Below are 18,855 nucleotides of genomic sequence, written 5' to 3'. Positions count from 1 at the left end.
CTGGTGATTCCCTCCCCCCCCCCCAATTATCTGTCTGTTTTCAGAGATCAGTGCTGAAATTAAACAGTCCACAGGTTTACTGTTGCTTAGAGCCATGGCTTGGAGAATTGTTATCTGCCTCTAAATACAATTTAAACTTTCTGTCAAGTATTTCTTCACTGGATCTTGACCAGAGCTGCGTCCCAAGGACAGATCTAATATAAATCTAGATTTGAGATGGAAAGTAGGGACTGCTTTCATAAGTTGTCTTTCACTAAAGCAGTCTCTTTGCCCAGGTGGCCTAGCATTGGGTGCCTTCCCTAACACCTTAGAACAAAGTCTTAAAAGAAATACTTTGAGGAGGAAATAATAAATTTGGGGCATTTCACAACATGCTTGCCCAGCATGTTGAGGTACCCTATTTTTGGCCCCTGTCCCAAAGTCTATTTAGGCCGCACCAACCTCCTGCTCTGCCTTTTCCTTAAGAAGCAGGCGAAGGAGCCCCACAAGGTGTTCGGGGAGGGACGCAGGGAGGAAGGGAGGGACGCGTAGCCTTTGAAACCTTGCCAGGCGCGCGAGTCGCTTTCTCACTTCAAAGTCGGTGCAGCGCTGGAGAGAAGAGCGACGCGCAGGCATCTCGGACTCTCGCCCTCCACCGGGCGTGCTAGGCGGCGATGCTTCCTCGGCAGATTCCCGGGTTCGGGATGACGGTGGCGGGCGGCCGCCAACGCTGCTGCAGCAGCAGTCCAGCAGCACGTAAGTGGCCGGGCGCGCTGGCAACTCCTGACGCTTCTTGAGATTTGCTGGGCTGTAAACTCCCGGGGTGTGTGGAGACTTGGGGGTGGGGGCGGACACTTATCTTTCTTCCACCACCCCGGTTTGCAAACTAGCCTTACTGTTGCGCAATTGCCAACGATTCCAGCCTGGCCTCTTCCTAAGATTTTGGCCGCAGTTCTGGAGCGAAATGGGTTGCCTGCTTCTTTTCTGTTCCTTCCTTCGGTCTTTCTGAGATCCAGGAGAGGGTGCGGTTACTAATCGCACGTGCGTCCAGATTTGGACTTGTTGTTACTGGGGGGTGTCTTCTTCTTCCCTCCCGCCTCCCCGTTCCTAAATTTACAAATTTGGGCGCCAGATTGCCCGGCTCAACCGCCTAGCTGAGGCGGTGGACCTGATGGGAAGTTGTTTTCGGGAAGGGGGGCGCGCGCAGATGTAACTTTTGTGCCAGTCCTCCTTTTCTTGGAGCCGTCCTGCTTGTAGGTGGAATCGCAGTTGCTGAGTTCACGGCACTGGTTTTCCTAGTACCTCGCAAGTTTGGAAAGAGCAGCCTGATTTGCAGAGGGTGTTTCCTCCGCTCGAAGCAGCGCCTTTTCCAGCTGTCTGGCGTTGGATGAGCCAAGGGGTATGTCTGTTGAACAGGACTGAAACTTTCTGAAGTGTTCATAACTAGTTATATTACAGGCTTGGCCTGGCCATTAACTAATCAACCACAGTTTGGGTCAATAGGATGCGGGTGCTAAAATTAATCCCTGGAATTACCGTAGGTAGTTTAGGCAAGGTCATATCAGAAAACTGGTTACTTTGATAAACCAAGTTAAGCATGAATATCTGTGTAATGCGAACACAGCTGTGGAGTGTCCAGTCATGTCTGAGTAAAAGACATAAGTGTAAAACTTGGATTTTTCTGTATCTCCTCCCTGGTTGTCATTGAACTGGATGCTGCATAATTATTTTCTTATCCTCAAAACAGCCCTGCTAGGTAGGGAGAACTAATGCAGGGAAATATCCAAGAATCTTTTTTAAAAGAGTGAGCTGTAGCTTTCTTCTCTTAAAGAGACATTAGCATTGACTGCTTGACGTTTTGTTTCTTGGGTTGTATTTGTAACTCCATTATTTGGTAAATCTGTTTTCTGTGATTTTTTTTTAAAGAAACTTTAAGCATTTGGGACATGCTGAACTATGCTTTTATTCCTGGAAATGTTCACCAGACATCCCTTTAACCAAATAATAACAACAAATAATAACAGTAGTTGGTAGAAATTTGAACCTGATACTGCCCATTGTTAGTTTATAACAATGAGTAGTATCAGCTTCAAATCTCTAGCAAGTTCCTGTGGATTGCCAGGGAATTCCTAGGAATCTAAGCCAGATTTAGGAACAGGGACAATCTGGAGTGCCAATTTTGAGAGCGGTACTTGTTACTGGTACTTAAATATAATGTCAAGGTAATGTGGCTTTATAGATCCTGAGTCTCTTTCCCCCATAAGCGGCATAGTACACAATAGAAGAAATCACGCACCTTGAATATAAATACTGAGGGTACTTTTCACCTGGGACCACTTGATCTAGGCTTGTCATTGATTCTCTATTAGAAAGTTGATGTTCAGTCTTAGCTTGTGCCCATCTTAAGAAGTACGGTAAGAACCATCATCCACTAAAGGCCCTTTTCCCCCCTAGTTCTGCCAAAACATTTGCTGGCAGATGGGCTAATAGAAGACATTTAATCTCACGGCTTTTTCTATTGTAAATACATTTTTTAAAGTGGTTATTTGACCTAAATACACCGTATTTGCCACTCTGGTGGTACTGAAGGTAGCCAACAGAAATAATATTTTATAAAAAACGTAAAAAGTTGTTTTTTTAAAAAAAAAGAGTCTTAAATTAATATTGTAGCAAGTATTTAATGTATTAATTCAAAGAATAGAATAGAATAAAATAGAATTCTTTATTGGCCAAGTGTGATTGGGCACACAAGGAATTTTGTCTTGGTGCAAATGATCTCAGTGTACATAAAAGAAAAGATACGTTCGTCAAGAGTCAAGAATCATAAGGTACAACACTTAATAATAGTCATAGGATACAATAAGCAATCAAATCATACTAGAAAACAGTCAATATAAATTGTTAGGATACCAGCAACAAAATTACACACATACAGTCATAAATGGGAGGAGATGGGTGATAGGAACGATGAGAAGATTAATAGTAATGCAGATTTAGTAAATAGTTTGACAGTGTTGAGGGAATTATTTGTTTAGCAGACAGCATGACAGATGAGCTGTCTCTTCTTAGATTTTTCCTGAGACTGGGAAATTATTGCAATTTCCAAATAATGTATTTCCAAAGTAACCCAGGAGAAGGAACTTCCCATTTGCCACAAAAAAAGGAGCCTCCAAGGGCAGGAACATCTCCAAAAGAGTCTTCCCTGGAGAGCTTCCTGGCTGGATAGGTTCCTAACACGAGAGTTAAAGGTCAAGACCAACTCCTTAAGATATTTATTTATTTATTTAGTCAAGCGGTATAAGTATAAACATGGTTATAAATACATGAAATGGGTACATAAAAGAAAAATAAAAGAAACAATAGGACAGGGACGGTAGGCACGTTGGTGCGCTTATGCACGCTCCCTACAGACATCTTAGGAAAGGGGTGAGGTCAATAGACAGTCTAAGGTTAAAGTTTTGGGGGTTTGGGGAAGAAACCACAGAGTCAGGTAGAGTATTCCAGACATTGACCACTCTGTTGCTGAAGTCGTATTTCCTACGATCAAGTTTGGTGCGGTTTACCTTGAGTTTGTATCTATTGTGTGCTCTTGTGTTGTTATGGTTGAAGCTGAAGTATTCATTGACTGGTAGGTCATTGCAATGTATGATTTTATATACTATACTTAGATTGAACCGAAGGTTCTGGTAAAATGAATAAAATAAAATAAAATGAATAAAATGCGTGGTAAAATGAAATCTTATGGAGGCTTTGGAGCAGGGGTCCCCAAACTTGGCAACTTTAAGACTTGTGGACTTCAACTCCCAGAATTCTGAGGAAAGCTGGCTAAGGAATTCTGGAAGTTGAAGTCCACAAGTCTTAAAATTGCCAAGTTTGGGGACCCCTGCTTTGGAGTGTAGTGATGAAAGCACATCAAATTCTGCCATACTGAACTGCAATGTTGTCAGTTCTGTGGCTTCAAGATGCTTAACATACTTGGGTCCAAATGTAGAAAGTCAGTATGGATCCCTCCTCTGAAGGGAAACGAATACTTAATAGAGCAGCATACGACTTTCAATAGTGGAGTTTTGGAACATGTGGAGGCAGGTGTAACTCATCTTTTTTTTTTTTGGCTAATTAGAGCAGCTGTGAGTCTGGCAATAGGCACAACTGCTTTTGTCCTTCAGAAAGAGGAACTTCAGTACACACCCCTGCACCTTCCAAAGTTCAAATCCCTAGCACCGCATAATGGAGTGATTTCCCGTTACTTGTCCCAGCTTCTGCCAACCTAGCAGTTTGAAAGCATGTAAAAATGCAAGTAGAAAAATAGGGACCACTTTGGTGGGAAGGTAACAGCGTTCCGTGCACCTTCGGCATTTAGTCATCCCAGCCACATGACCATGGAGACGTCTTCAGACAGCGCTTGGCTCTTCGGCACAGGAAAACGGAGCTGGAAAGCAGGTGAGGAGGGAATGGGATTTTGCAGTATCCTGCCCCTGCCACGCCCACTAAGCCACGCCCACACAACCGATAGTAAAAAAAAAAGCACCACCTGCTAGAGCCAGAAACGATTAGCATGTATGTGTGAGGGGAACCTTTAGCTTTAATTATATTCTACATGGGGCAGGGAGATTAAATAAAGTTTGGACCGAAAGTAAACCATTCAGTCGCACAGTTCTAGAACCTCCAATGAATGCTAAGACTTAGACTACAACATGCGAAATCAAGATCAAGGAGAACACTGGGGAATGATTCTAGATAGTCCTTGTGCAGCAGGTAACTAAGGGGACATAACTTTCAAATAATTTGGAATGCTGATATCTCTCCTTTGTAGCCAAAAACTGCATATTGTGGTTTCTCAAGCTTCTGAACAGGGTGGATTTGATTTAAATCAAGTCAATTTAAATCACGATTTAATCATGATTTAAATCACTAGTAAAAAGGCTTGATTTAAATAAAAAAAATGTAAAGAGCAGCTGTCATCTCTGTCCTGCGGCGGCTCCTCCTCTGATCTGTTGACTCACCAACAGACCCAATATTACAGAATATACAGCCTCATGCTACGCAATTAAGCTCTATTTCATGCTGAATAAACTAAATTATTAATGTATCTTAGATAAGAAATTGTTTTTAGATAGATATTTACTCCAAAAGCATTTTATTAAAATAAATTTGATAAAAATAAAAAAAATCCAATTTAAATTTTTAAAAAATCCATTTTTTTGTAATTTAAAAAAAAACAAAACATTTTTTTTAATCCATCCTGCCTCTGAAGCATAACTACCCAGGCTGGGCATCCTCGTCCTTGAAGGTCATCCATCTGGGGAAGACTAGAATAGAATTCTTTATTGGCCGAGTGTGATTGGATGCACAAGGAATTTGTCTTTGGTGCATATGCTATCAGTGCAGAGATGGTATTCAGCGGGTTCTGACCAGCTCTGGAGAACCAGTAGCGAAAAATTTGAGTAGTTCAGAGAACCGGCAAATACCACCTCTTATTGGCCCCGCCCCCATCTATTCTCTGCCTCCCGAGTCCCAGCTGATGAGCTGGGTCTTCTTTTGTTGCCCGGCACAGGAAAACGGAGCTGGAAAGCAGGTTAGTGGGGTGAGGAGGGAATGGGATTTTGCAGTATCCTGCCCCTGCCACGCCCACTAAGCCACGCCCACACAACCGATAGTAAAAAAAAAAATGAATCCCACCACTGTCTCTGTACATAAAAAAAGACTACTTCAAAGTGGACATACAGTCTGCCCCTTCCCTCACCTTGTGCTGATTTCATTGCTCATTTTGAATTTAGTGTATTGATACCCTGCATTATCTGCTTTAAAAAGTTTTGATTTTATCATGTTTTCAAAAGTTGTTAATTACAGATAGGCAATATCCCTGCTATTTGGTAAAGGGAAATTAGAGCTCAAACTTAAAGAGATAATCAGTGCATTCAATGCCCCAAACTATAGTTTTGCTGCCTTAAGTTAAAGCTTTGTCTTAAGATAGGAGTTGTAACTGTTGAATTACATGGTTGTATTTTTGGTCTCTAATTCTCTGGATTTCTGAGCATAAAATGGTCTGCTATTTTAGATAACCTTTATAATGGATACAAAGGAAATGTGAAGGCAGTCCATTAAAAAAGTCAGATAGAACTACAAGTTCAAGCAAACGTTGGCCAAGTTTTAAAAGTTCATAATCCTAAGATCAAAGGGTTTAATGACAGATTTGATTCCTTTGATCAGCATATGTGGTCAGTAGATCTGGGTGGATAGTCAAAAGCAGAAACAAATCTTGTTTTTCACTTACTCTTTAACAACCCATCTTAAGGTTGCATTCCGGCCAAGGCCAGCCCAAGATAATTTGGCTCAGAAAAATCAAAATAAGACATACTTCCCACTAATTACCATGCAGCAGAATCCATTGCACCATCAAAAAAAGGGCAACTGCTCTGTTTTCATGTGAAGCGGGGGGGAGGAGTATAATCTTTTTAGGATAATATGATCTTGGTATATTTACTAAGTGATAAGATGATGTAGTACAATTTTGACTATCCTGCTTTAGAATAATGATTGTTTTAAACCTGGAGTGTCAGGAAGGATATAATCTAAGTTCCTTAGGCCTTATTTCCCTATTTTTCCTTAAACTGTGGTAAGATTACTCAAGAAGAGCAATACTGATGTGTAATTTCCTCTTCTCTGAATTCTGGATGACATAGTCCCTGCAGGAGTGTACCACATTCTTTTATTTAGTAAAGTACATAGATGAACTTCAGACTCTCATTCCGGGTCTGCCATTATAAAATGCCTTTTTAGAATTAAATACAGCTGTCGCTAGCATCCCATGGATTTGTTTTAGAATATTACTATATATTATCTGTACATTTCTGGGAACAACAGCTGGTTGGTCACTATTATCTTGCATTTATCAATCTTAAGACTGATCTAGCTGATCTTGAAAAGGGCTGTGGCAAGACTAGGAAGGCCTAAAAATACCCCTGAAGAATGCAAGTTATCTCTGTATGGCAGGTAATTCTCGACTTTCACAACCATTCATTTAGTGATCATTCAAAGTTACAGTGGCGTTGAAAAAGTGACTTATGGCTGTTTATTACATTTACAGCCATTGCAGCATATTGATCACGTGATCAAAATTCAGGTGCTTGGCAACTTTCATGTGTTTATGATGGCTGCCATGTCCCAGGGTCATGTGATCACCTTTTGCAACCTTCTGATAAGCAAAGCTGATCACATCGCAATTGTGTCAGAAGCACCAAGATGCTTCAGGGTTGAAAGGATTAGCCTATGACATCACAGGTGCCCGGGATACACCCAATTGGAGACTCCTTTCATGTCCCTGGCATGGGGAAGCCAGATTCATTCAACAACCATCTTACTAACAACTCACTCAACAGTATTGGCAAGAAGGGTCATAAAATGGAGCAAAACTCACTTAACAATTGTTCACTTATCAATGGAAACATTGGGCTCAACTGTGGCCATAAGTTGAGAACTACCTGTATAGCCAGAGAAAGTACACCAGTACGTTGTGATCAATAGTCAAACTCAACTCAAAAGACTCTTTTCTTTGTTCAGTCATGTTATAGAACAGTGGTGGCTAACCTTTTTGGGCTCCTGTGCCGAAAATATGTGCGCGCAATGCACGCAGCCCCCCCCCCCGTGCATGCGTGTGCAACCCCCCATGCGCCCCACGCGTTCCTGCACATCTGCAAGCGTCTCCTGCGCCTCCCCTGCCTCCCCATGCATGCGTGCCAGATACCTGACAATCAGCTGTCAGGCGGGCGGCACACATGCAAGCTCAGTGAGGCTCTTCCGGGTGACCTCTCGCATGCCAGCAGAAGTGGCTCTGCATGTCACTTCTGGCACGCGTGCCATAGGTTCGCCACCACGGTTATAGAAGGTCCAATATCCCATTGGATTCACATGAAATAATGTTGAATATGTAAACAATATTCATTGAGAAAGACATTGTAAATCACTATTTTATTATATTTCTATTAATTTGTAATACGCTTTTAATTTAACAATGGAAGTTACAATGCCACTTGTGCAATAAATTATGTGCTCCACTGATCATTTATTACTAGTGTATCTAAGTAACTGAATCTAATCCTGGGTACTTGCCATGATGAGCCTTTTTGAAGTGGCAGAAATTTCATTTCTTCTTTTCAGCCATTCTTATTCAATCTGATGGGAACCAAATAGGATCTATTTTTTTTAAAAAAGGAAATCTGATGAAATTCTCATGCAGTGGCTGAAAACATTAAAAAGATCACATTATCATGACTCTGATATGGGGTTCTTGCAGGTAAATAATAAAATAGTCAATCTTCCTCATGAAATACTTATTTGGTTGTGGAGTAAATATCTATGTTACTATAACTGTTATTGATATCTGGTTAGATTCCACAAAACTGCACATATGGTCAACTGTTTCATGAAGTGGAATGTTAGTGCATAAAGACTGAATGTCTACCGAGCTAAAGAAGAATGTATACGTTATACACTAAAGAAGCATTTAGACAGAAGATTTCCTTAATTTTGAATGAGCCAATTAAATTCCGAAAAATTGATGAATCTGAAAGCATCAGCATGACAGAAGGAAGAATATGTCGACCCTTAGAAATGATGCTATTGATGAAAATCATTGACGAAATGACTTGTACTAAGTTAAAACCTAATAGATCCATGATACCACAACCCTATGGATTACCAAAAAGGTATAAACCAGAAATGCCGGCCAGATCCATTTTAGCTCTGTATGGCTACACTTACCATCAGCTTGCATGCTGGGCCTATGATATTCTGGTGCCTATAAGAGAGAAGCTAATCCAAACAACTTTAAAGGCCTTGTTTGAGCTTGTTTATGAGTTGAATACTTTTGATGTGAAAGGTGACATTATGTGCTTGATAGACATTCGGTCTTTATTCACTAATGTTCCACTTCGTGAAACAGTTGACTATAATTTTTACTGTACAGTTGTTTCTGTCTGCAGCCTTTTTAACTCCCCTCTGCCCTTTCAGTTAAATCCCATAGGAAGATAGGATTGGGGACCTTTTCCAGATCAGGAAGCATAATCTGCCGTGGAGAAGGATGTAAAACCATCGAGAGATCTGTACAGGTAGTCCTCAACCTGGGATCACAATTGAGCCCAACATTTCTGTTGCTAAACAAGGCAGTTGTTAAGTGAGTCATGTTCCATTTTACAACCTTTTTTGCCATGATTTTTAAGCAAATCACTGCAGAGGTTAAGTAATCTCGTGATCATTAAGCTTCCCCCATTGAGTTTCCTTAACAGAAGCTGGTTGTAAAGGTTGTAAATGGTGGTCACATAATCCCAGGCACTGGGCAATTGTCCTAAATACCTGCCAGTTGCCAAATGCCTGCATTTTGATCACATGACCACTGCAATAGTCATGTCACTTTTTTCAATGCTGTTGTAACTTCAGTCACTGAACGGATGGTTGCACGTCAAAAACCATCTGTGGCGGTAAAGACATTTCTAGTACCTCACAAAATTACATTCAAAAATAACACCCCAGAAAATCCTAAATCGGGGTCCCCAACCTCTGGGCCATAGCCCACTAGTGCCATGAGCTATTTGCAGAAACAGTGAGCGAGCGTATGCGTGTGGGCACGCCTCCCCATTTGCAAGAGCAGCGGGTGAGCATGTGCATGCGCATTCCATTTGTGCGAGTGGTTGGCACACATGCCAGCTGTCACATGGAACCCTCTCCTCTCTGCTGCCCCCTACCCCCCCACCGGTATGCAAAGTTGGAAAGGTTGAGGAACTCTGTTCTAAAGCATCTTGAGAATGGTAGTAAAACTAAAGTCTTTTTATTTGCATGAGAATAAATCTGTCCGAAAATTGGAAAACATCATCACAGCCTTTGAGTTGTGGCAAGAAAAAGAGATCATGTCAGTGTTCCAAATAATGCACCCATAGAAAAGAACTCTGAGGCAGGAAGCTTCCTCGAAGAACAGCTGATCGGATACTTCATATTAGCACAACTGGTGAAAGCCAACTCTGAAATTTCCCTCAGCTTTCATCTGATTAAAAGTAAACGTTTTCCTCCCCCCCGTTACTCGTCACGCTGTCCAATCCAGGTGTTGGCTGGTTGCTTGGTTACTTGCTCCTCCCTCTGGCCAGCCACCTGTGAGAATGTCCTTGATTCCCATAGGAAAACTTTACTGTTTTGGCTACAAAACCCCATCTAACTATTTCCCCTTTTCGAACCATTGTGTAGCAACTCTGAAGCCTCCAAAATGGCTTCAGCCAGGTTCACTTTAGGATTGGAAGATCATTTCTCTCCATCATTTTATACCCATTTCTGAGACCACTCAGCCATTATTGTACAGGTATAAACCTGCCTTCATTGATCTTGGTATAGAAAGACATAGAGAGAACCTTGGTGAAAATATTTGGAAATGGTTACAAGAGACTGGTGGTTTGAAGCACAAGGCAAGAAACCAGGACATGGTGAGTTCTAGTCCCGCTTTAGGCATGAAAGTTGGACAGGTGAACCTGGGCCAATCACCTCCTCTCAGCCCAACTCATCCCACCAGATTGTTGTGGGAAAACTAGGAAGAGAAAGGTATGCTCACTGCTCTGAGTTATTTATAAAAATAATAAAGGTGGAATAAAAACAATCTTTAATAAAAGCAAAATGGACAGAAATGTTCCTTCAGCCCTGGGAAAGGAGAAGATATTAAGAAGAGACTCAGATTAGCTCCTCCCTGTCTCGTTGGATTATAAGAGGGAAAGAAAAATAGAGATTTGCAAGGCTGTTTACTGTAGTCTAATTCAATAAAATAGATTCTAGTCTTATTGGTGGACACTGTTTCCTGATTTGGCATCCATAGAGGCATGAGGATAGTTGGATGACAGTAGAAGATACTAGTGAGGTTATGATTATTTATTATAATTATTAATCCCTATGTTCTGTTTTTTACTCACAATCTGCTAGTATTACATGTTAGAACTGTGCTAATATAGTTTTGCATGGTAACCTGCCATTATACATAATTGGATTGCTATTCGAAACCAACAAAACCTATTGTTTCTCCCCCCCCCCTTATATGTATCCATGTATTCATAACTATGTTTTTACTTATGCCTATTATCTTGTAAGCAATTAACAAACCAAATAAATAAATAAAAAACATTGTCTCCTCTTCCCAGCAGTGTGTTACTACTCCCACTTCACCTTGCCCCAAAGGGCCTCCCAAATGTTTGATTGTAAATCCTGAGACTGAACCTGTAATCTGCAATGCCTATGTCAACCACAAAGCAACGAGGTTCAAAGCTCTTTTATTTTCTGATGAGATCATCCGTGTTTTGCTTATGGGGTGGTCTGTTCTGTGTTGCCCAGAATGGATGGAAATGGCATGTATTAGTCTCTTAACCCCTTGATTTGCATAGAGCTGTCCTGTAGCATGCAGCCATTGCCAGAAGTATGCGTGGGATGAGGAAGCAATACTACGGTATTCCTAGAAGAACTGTATTTTTTTTCTCCTTCTAATGAATTACAATGATGTATTGTTCTGTAGATTAATAATCAGGCCCTGCTCTTTTGATTGCAGAGGGAGAGGAAACAAACAAGAGGATTCTTGTTCTCTAAAGGGAAAAAAACATCTAATATCTCCAAAGAGCTTAATTAAGATGAGTTCACAGTGGAAATCACGTTTCTGGATGGATAAAATAGCCACCTGCATAAATGGTTCAGAGTATTATTTTCCACCAGGTTGACTGTTTCTGAAGTTGAGCGTCTCGGTATGAAATGTTGCCAAAGAGTTAACAGTTCTGACACCTTGTCCAGAATGTCTTATCTGTTTGATGGAGGGGAATATTGTGACCCGCAGCATGCAGTGCTGGCTTCGTTGTACAAACCCCCTTCCCACCCCATGATTCTGTAAGAGAACCTCCATGTCATCCTCAATGACTCTTAGCAAAACTGTACATTTTGATTATTATTTTTTTTACTCCTTCAGAAGCCATCTAGCCAAAATATTTGTGTCAGGTTACAAAACTTTTATCAGTGCTCTCTCAAGCAGTGGTTCATCAGTTCTTGCAGTCTTACTAGGCTCACCTCAAAAAGAGAGAAACGTTCTGCTCTAAATAGGGGTTGATTTAAAACAAGGGCCTTCAAACTTGGCAAGTTTAAGACTTGTGGACTTCAACTCCCAGAATTCCTGAGCTAACATGACTAGAGGAGGAATTCTGGGAGTTGAAGGCCACAAGTCTTAAAGCTGTCAAGTTTGAAGGCCCCTGATTTAGAAGATTTTTGAATGTCCCATTGAAATCTAAGATTTTATCTGGATTGAGTTATGTAAAGTTTCTTAACTAACAAAAAAAAGAAATCATAAATCAGCTTACAAGTGTCAATCTATCTCTCAGATTTATAATCTAAAAGGTTGGTTGTCCAGCCTTGGCAACTTTTAAGTTTTGTGGACTTCAGCTTCCAGAATTCCCTAGTCAGCATGATCTATTTTAAAAAAAGGAAGAAGGTAGTTGGAAGAAAAGCATAAGTTTTTAAAGTTATTTTATTATGTGTCATAAGGTACATGTTGCCTTTTAGTGATTGTGTACATATCTGTTCCCAACCTGGACCTTCAGGTATTCCAATAATGTATCCAATAATAAAGGACAATATTTGTAGCTCAGGGTTGAAATGAGGGTTCTTTGGTGCTCTCTGAGCTTGCTTGTTTTCTTGCAGACGTTTGATTACCCAAACTAGGTAACATCATCAGTGCTAGTGCAGTGTATCTATCTTTATGTAACTGAGTTCAACCTGGTTTCCTCTTTTTGCTACCTTTCCTAGCACTTCTCAAAAAAGCTAAGTCTTTGCATAATGCATACAAATAAGATTTGACCATGGTCATTTGTGCCTCCAGTGAGAACATGGATTTATTTGTTCAGTAATGAGCTTGTTTGTTTGTTTGCTTTTGCTGTCCATAATAATTCTCAGGATCTTACTCTTTGTAACATGCTTCTTGAAAGTGCTTTATTTTTTTATAGTACAAGAAAAACTATCCTATGTTTAAAGATTCTGATCTTTAAAGATATAGACGTGATGTGGCATCTGAATATATTTTCCAAGATCTTCCCTGCTCCTACCAAATACAAGCATGGACTGTATTTCTTGACTGTTGGTTCAAGATTGATTATCAGGATTGATCATTTATCCTAAAACGCAGAAGCTTTGCATGACTTCAGTACCTTAATGTCAGTTCCAAGGATGGCTGTGGCACCTTTTGTCATTAGTTTGGTTGTTCTCATATTTTTTATTCTGCTCCTTGATGTTCCTCACTAGAGTTTCCAGCCACTTGCATTTTCAGTTATCAGAGTAGAGTCATCACCATCTCAGAGGCTATTGATGTTGCCTCCTCCAGTTTTAAAGCCACAATCCTACTCTTACAATCTAGATTCTCTTAAATATTCAGCACAGTGTTTGAATGAGGAAGGAGAGTCTATATGGCCGTGAAAAGGCAGGCAGCCTAATAAATAGCCTTCTCTCTAGCCTGCGTGCAGCAACCTATAAAAGCTAAGCTGGGTGTGGGTCTTGTTTGACAGTGAGAAGGAGTGATATAGAGAAGGAGGAGGTAAGTTTGTATGTGGACGCAGAGCAGCTAGATAATTTTGGTGGTGGTTTGCTCTCCAACTGCAAGTATTTTCTATTATTTCAGAGATAATTTTCTCTACCCCAAAGATGCTTTTCAAAATGCAATTGAACTTTTTGGGAGTTTTTTTCCCTTAACCAAGAAAGTGCAATTGTCTTTTGAAAAGCACCTTTGAAAAGCACCAATTCTGTCTCCATAACCTTCTCTAGCAATGCTCACTAAGAGTAGTAGGACTCACAAGGAGTAGTAGTTGGAGTAGCAGTGGGGAAGAGTAGTGTAGCGATGGGTAATGAGTAATAACTATGAATTCTTGTTTGTGTTGCCTAGAGGCATGTGCTTGTTGGCTCGTTTGTGTTTGGAGCCCATTAAACTGGGTTTAATTAAAAGAACCTGTGACAATACCTTGCCTTGCTGTTTTGCCATTATGGAGCCATACAATATATATTAAAAAATGAACTGTGATGTGGGAATCCCATCACAGTTCATTTTTTAATATATATTGTATGGCTCCATAATGGCAAAACAGCAAGGCAAGGTATTGTCACAGGTTCTTTTAATTAAACCCAGTTTAATGGGCTCCAAACACTAATGAGCCAACAAGCACAATTTATCATGGTTGACTCAAAAGGTTTTTCTACTACTGCTATTCCAGCTAGTACTCCTTGTGAGTTCTACTACTCCTAGTGACTATTGCTAGAAAAATGTATGTGGGAATTCACAGTCATATCAGTCTGGAATATGCTTTTGAAAAGACTTGGTTTTTCAAGTTTTCAAGGGAAAAAAAACAAGAAAATTCAGTTGCCATTTGAAAATAACCTTTGGGATAGAAAATTACCTCTTTCTAACTGCTTCAGGCTGCTTTGCTTGAATTAAGCTTGTCTTGGTTTCTTTTTCTGGTATTCTTTGGCTTTCTCAATTTTATTTTGTTCCTCAGCTTTTTGCAAAATTATTTTAACATCTGGCATCTCCCTTTCTATGTATAGCTCTAATCTGCATTGTATAATTCTAAATGTTAAATTGCTAGCATGTAAAATTAAGGATATTGTGTGATATAGTTTATACACTTTCTAAATCTTTAGTATTGGTATGTATATTAACCTCTTTCAATCTAGTAGTCACTATATCACTCTAGATTTTCTGGCATTGTTTGGTTACAATTTCTGCTGCTAATTGCTTTATTTCTGACAATACTGTTTGTCTTTTGGCTGTATTGTTAATTATTAAAAGGGACTAATTGTTTTAAATACAATACCAATTTAAATTTGCTAATGGAGTGTTGATCTAGCTTCTGCTTCTAGTATTAGAGATTCTTGCAAGTAGAGAGTATCTTCTAAGGTATTTTGAATATCGAGAGCTCTATTTGGGCAGAATTCCAAAATATGTCTTTCATCTTTGATGTTTGAATTAGTTGCTCTCAGTCCACTGGTGTCTTTAACCATACCAATTCAAATATGGAACTCTTCCTGAGTTCAGGATTTTGGAAAAGCTTTTCTGGTTTTCCTGTATCTTTTTCCACCCTTGGTGCCTTTATAAATGCTTTTTTACCTCTTCTATAGCTTTCTGAAATTCTTAGGTTCCTACTATTTTTGGTTTCTTTTCTTTGCAATTTCCAATATTTCTTGGGGTATCTGATTTCCTTACATTTGTTTCTTGACCATTGGCAGTCTCTTTTCACATTCATCCTTAATACCTTGGATTGGTTTCATGATTCCTATGGTTCTCTATTAGTTCAAAACAGATGCTAATATTCTTATTGGAAATGATGCTTAAATGTTCAAAACAATATCATGGAATATTTGTGTTTGTTCTGATTTATCTTCACATAGAAGTAGTACATCAACAATTTATAATCTGAAGTTGGCCCCTAGCCATGCTTTGCTGTTAAAACTGAGTTCATCTATTTTCTTCTATCACTAATGCAGCTAATGTGATTTCTGTATCCCTTGTGTTTCAATGTCCATGTATGGTTCCTGATAAACATGCAATGTCCATGCGAGCTGTGGTTTATTGTTAGCTTTGTCTATACTGGTAGTTCCTTGTCATTGTTTTTTGTGAGGTCCTTGGTGCTCGCTGACCTTGGTAGTTTTCTTGCAGATGTTTCATTATTCAAACTAGGAGATATCTTCACTGCTAGTGGGGAGTAGGCTTTGCTCTCATTTTTATCTACTAATGGCTTGCGCTCCCACTGTTGAAAGCCGCTGGGCTTGGTGCGCCTTGATTGAGCTGTGGTTTATTATTAGTTTGTTTGGCTGTTCAGTGGCCATTTATGCTCCAAGCTTATTTGCTTGCCAGAGGTTTTCATCAACCAGCTAGGGGACTTGCTGGCTCCTTGATTTGGCTGTGATTTACTGTTAGGATTTTTTGGCAATTCAGGAGTCCTCAATGCTCTGAGCTTGATTGCTTTCTTGAAAGCATTTCATAACCAAACCAGCCAACTAATAGGAATTAGGGTTTGTGCTATTTTTATATATTTGGGGTTTGACCTGCTACTGTTTCGGTGGGAGTAGCTATGATAGTTCCTTGTTGTGGGCTATGGTTTATTGTTGGCTTGTTTTCCTGTCTTGGTAGTTCCTTGACTGGGATATTGTTTACTGGGGTCCTTGGTGCTCTATGAGCTTTTGGTGGCATTCTTGCAGATATTTCATAACCAAACTAGCTAACATCATGAGTGTTTAGGGTTTGCTCTTAATCTTTAGTGTCTTGCTCTGTCCTGTTCATAGCTTATGGTTTCTTAATTAGACTGATTTATTGTTAGATCTTATGCACGTATTAGTAATTTTATTGGGATATTGTTTAATGTGATTTTTTAAGTGCACTCTGAACTTGGTTCCTTTCTTGCACATGTTTCACTACCAAACTAGGTGACATCAGTGATAGGTGGGTTTGGTGTTTAATTTCATATTTATATACCAGTGACTTGTCCTGCCAGTGTTTTGGTGGGAATGGCCCCGATGGTTCGTTGACTTGTTACATTTCATAACTAAACTAGCCAACATCATCTGGGCTAGTAGGGATTGGGGTTTGCTCTTATTTTTGTATACTTATGGCTTGCTCTGTCAGTGTTGGTTGCAGTAGTTTTGATGGTTCCTTGAATAGGCTGTAATTTACTGTTAGTTTGTTTGTCTGCATTGGTAGTTGCTTGTTTTGTATATTGTTTACTCTGGGGTTATTGGTGCTTTGTTTGGTTGCTTTCTTAGAGATATTTAATTATCAAACTTGGGTAACATCATTGGTGCTAGTAGGGATTTGGGTTTGGTCTTGTTTTATGTTTTAGAAGCTTGCTTTGTCAGGCAATTTCTGTGGTTTATTAGCTTGTTTGTCTGCATTGATAGTTCCTTGATTGGAATATTGTTTCCTTTGGGGTCCTTGGTGCTCTGTGTCTCTGGTTGTTTTTTTGCAGATATTTCATTCCTGACTAGGTAACATCATCACTGCTAATATGTTTTCTCTTTTGCTTTTATTTTTATATGGTAGTGCCCTCCTGGTCAAAGTGGTCCTGATGGTAGTACATTAATTAGACTGTGGTTTACTGTTAGCTTGTTTGTCTGCATTGGTAGTTTCTTGATTGGGATATTGCTTACGGTGGGGTTTATTGGTGCTTTCTGAGCTTGGTTGCTTTCTTGCAGATATTTCATTACCAAAGTAGGCATTATCATGAGTGCTAGTAGAGAGTCAGGTAAAATACGCCTTGCCATGGCATTAAAACAGTTGCTGCTTTGAAATCTGTTTGCACGTTGGTGTCTATATACAGGGGGACCTTGAGTAGAACAAAGTCAGTGTTCAGGCACAAGTGAAGACAATTTGGAAAAGCTGTTGTAATTGCCCTATAATCTTGCAAAAGACCTTTCAGCTTTATCCCTTAAAAGAGAAGGGGGTTACTTGTGCTCCTGTAAGCAATAAAGGTAATTGGGCAGCCTTGGGGTGTGGGTAAAAAACCGCATACTGTAATAACCACCTCTCACCTCTGAATTTGGACAGCTGATTGGGATGCAGAGCAAGTATTCAAGAGCTGGGATGCCACAAGTGGCAAAAACGATGCCATCCCTTCCCACCTTGAAAATAACATCCATGAAAACATTTTGGGACTTGGCTGTAATGAAGTGGGCAAGTGAGCACATGGGCAGAGGTTGTACTCAATGTCCACTGTCTAATCTCTGCCTAGCAAACATGTACATTTCAGCCCAGTCTATGGCCAAATGCCAAGATTTTGAAAGCACCAGGATTGTGCTTAATTTGCACTTCTTTTTAATACAGGCTATCTCAAGCACTGAACTTGAACTGTATTTAATATTATATCCTGAAAAGTTCATTTGGCACTGTTCTTGTTTAGAAGGTTCTGCTAAGAGTTTCCCATTCCATCTGCTATTAGTAAGTTAAGGGTAAATAACAGCAGAAATGATTAAATTCTCCTTTGCACCATTGATTCAAGATACACCCTACCATTGGTTGCTTTTGAGTTTTTATTTTAATTGCTTTCTTTACCAAATTCTTTTATGCTTTTCACTTCAGTCCTTCTGATGTTTCCTCCAAACCTGTTAATATTTAGAGAAAATAGGCAATTGATTGATATGAAAGAACAGTGTAGCTGCTTTGGTGCATTCATATTGAGGGGTTTCATTAACATTTGTTTTTATGTGCAGTGGAAAACCTATGAAAAGAGGAATGTGCTTTGAGGAAACTCACATCCTGCTATGCCAAGTACTCAATAAGTCTGCAACAACTCTTGTAGAGAATGCTAGTGAATAATGCGCTAGGATTCCTTCCTTTCTCCCTTCCCTCATTTTGTATGAGAACAAACTTGGCTTGTTGCCTTATTTGAACGCAGTCCTCCAACAGTCAGCATCATTAAAAATAAAAATATATCTATTGACTCTGATAACTTTTTTTTTTTACTTTTAAGTCTGGTATAGTTGGACTAGATAATTTTCTTTTAAAAAAAATCTTTAATTGCATCTGGAAGGGAGATGGAAAGTGTCTGTCCTGTACTTGCCAGCCTTTTTTTTTAAACAGGATGGTGAGATTTTTACAAAGATAAGTAGGAAGAGTTAAGGAGGGATGTGCTTCCAATGGGAGGGAAGAAGTGGAAGCATGGGATTTAGAGCACACAGAGAGAGGTGGCTAGGAGCTTGTAATTATTCTGAGTAGGATCATCCTTGAACTGAAAGAGTTGTGAAGATAATAGTTCACATATGGGAGTGGTAGGGGAGAGGGAAATACGAGCTGAAAAATCAGAGTGTCTTACTACTTAAGATGTTTGGCTCCTCGGCTCC

General features: G+C 39.8%; 1 protein-coding gene across 3 annotated transcripts in view; it reads left to right on the top strand.

The window, feature by feature from the left end:
• Positions 1–486: 486 nt before the first annotated feature.
• Positions 487–18,855, top strand: part of JCAD (junctional cadherin 5 associated) — a 32,583-nt gene continuing 14,214 nt past the window's right edge. The window contains exon 1 of one of the 3 annotated variants that reach the window (XM_026672184.2): positions 487–735. The gene's annotated coding sequence lies outside the window, so the exon portion shown is untranslated. Of the gene's footprint in view, positions 740–1,255; positions 1,379–18,855 lie in introns of those variants that run through there. The other 2 variants (XM_087947863.1, XM_087947862.1) reach the window with 2 other exon arrangements.

Source organism: Notechis scutatus, chromosome Z, assembly GCF_049901735.1.
Source record: "Notechis scutatus isolate UNSWTSFEM ecotype Mainland chromosome Z, rNotScu1.2, whole genome shotgun sequence".
Classification (NCBI taxonomy): domain Eukaryota; kingdom Metazoa; phylum Chordata; class Lepidosauria; order Squamata; family Elapidae; genus Notechis; species Notechis scutatus.
Note: the sequence above shows the minus strand (reverse complement) of the source record. Positions and strands in the feature narration are given on the sequence as shown.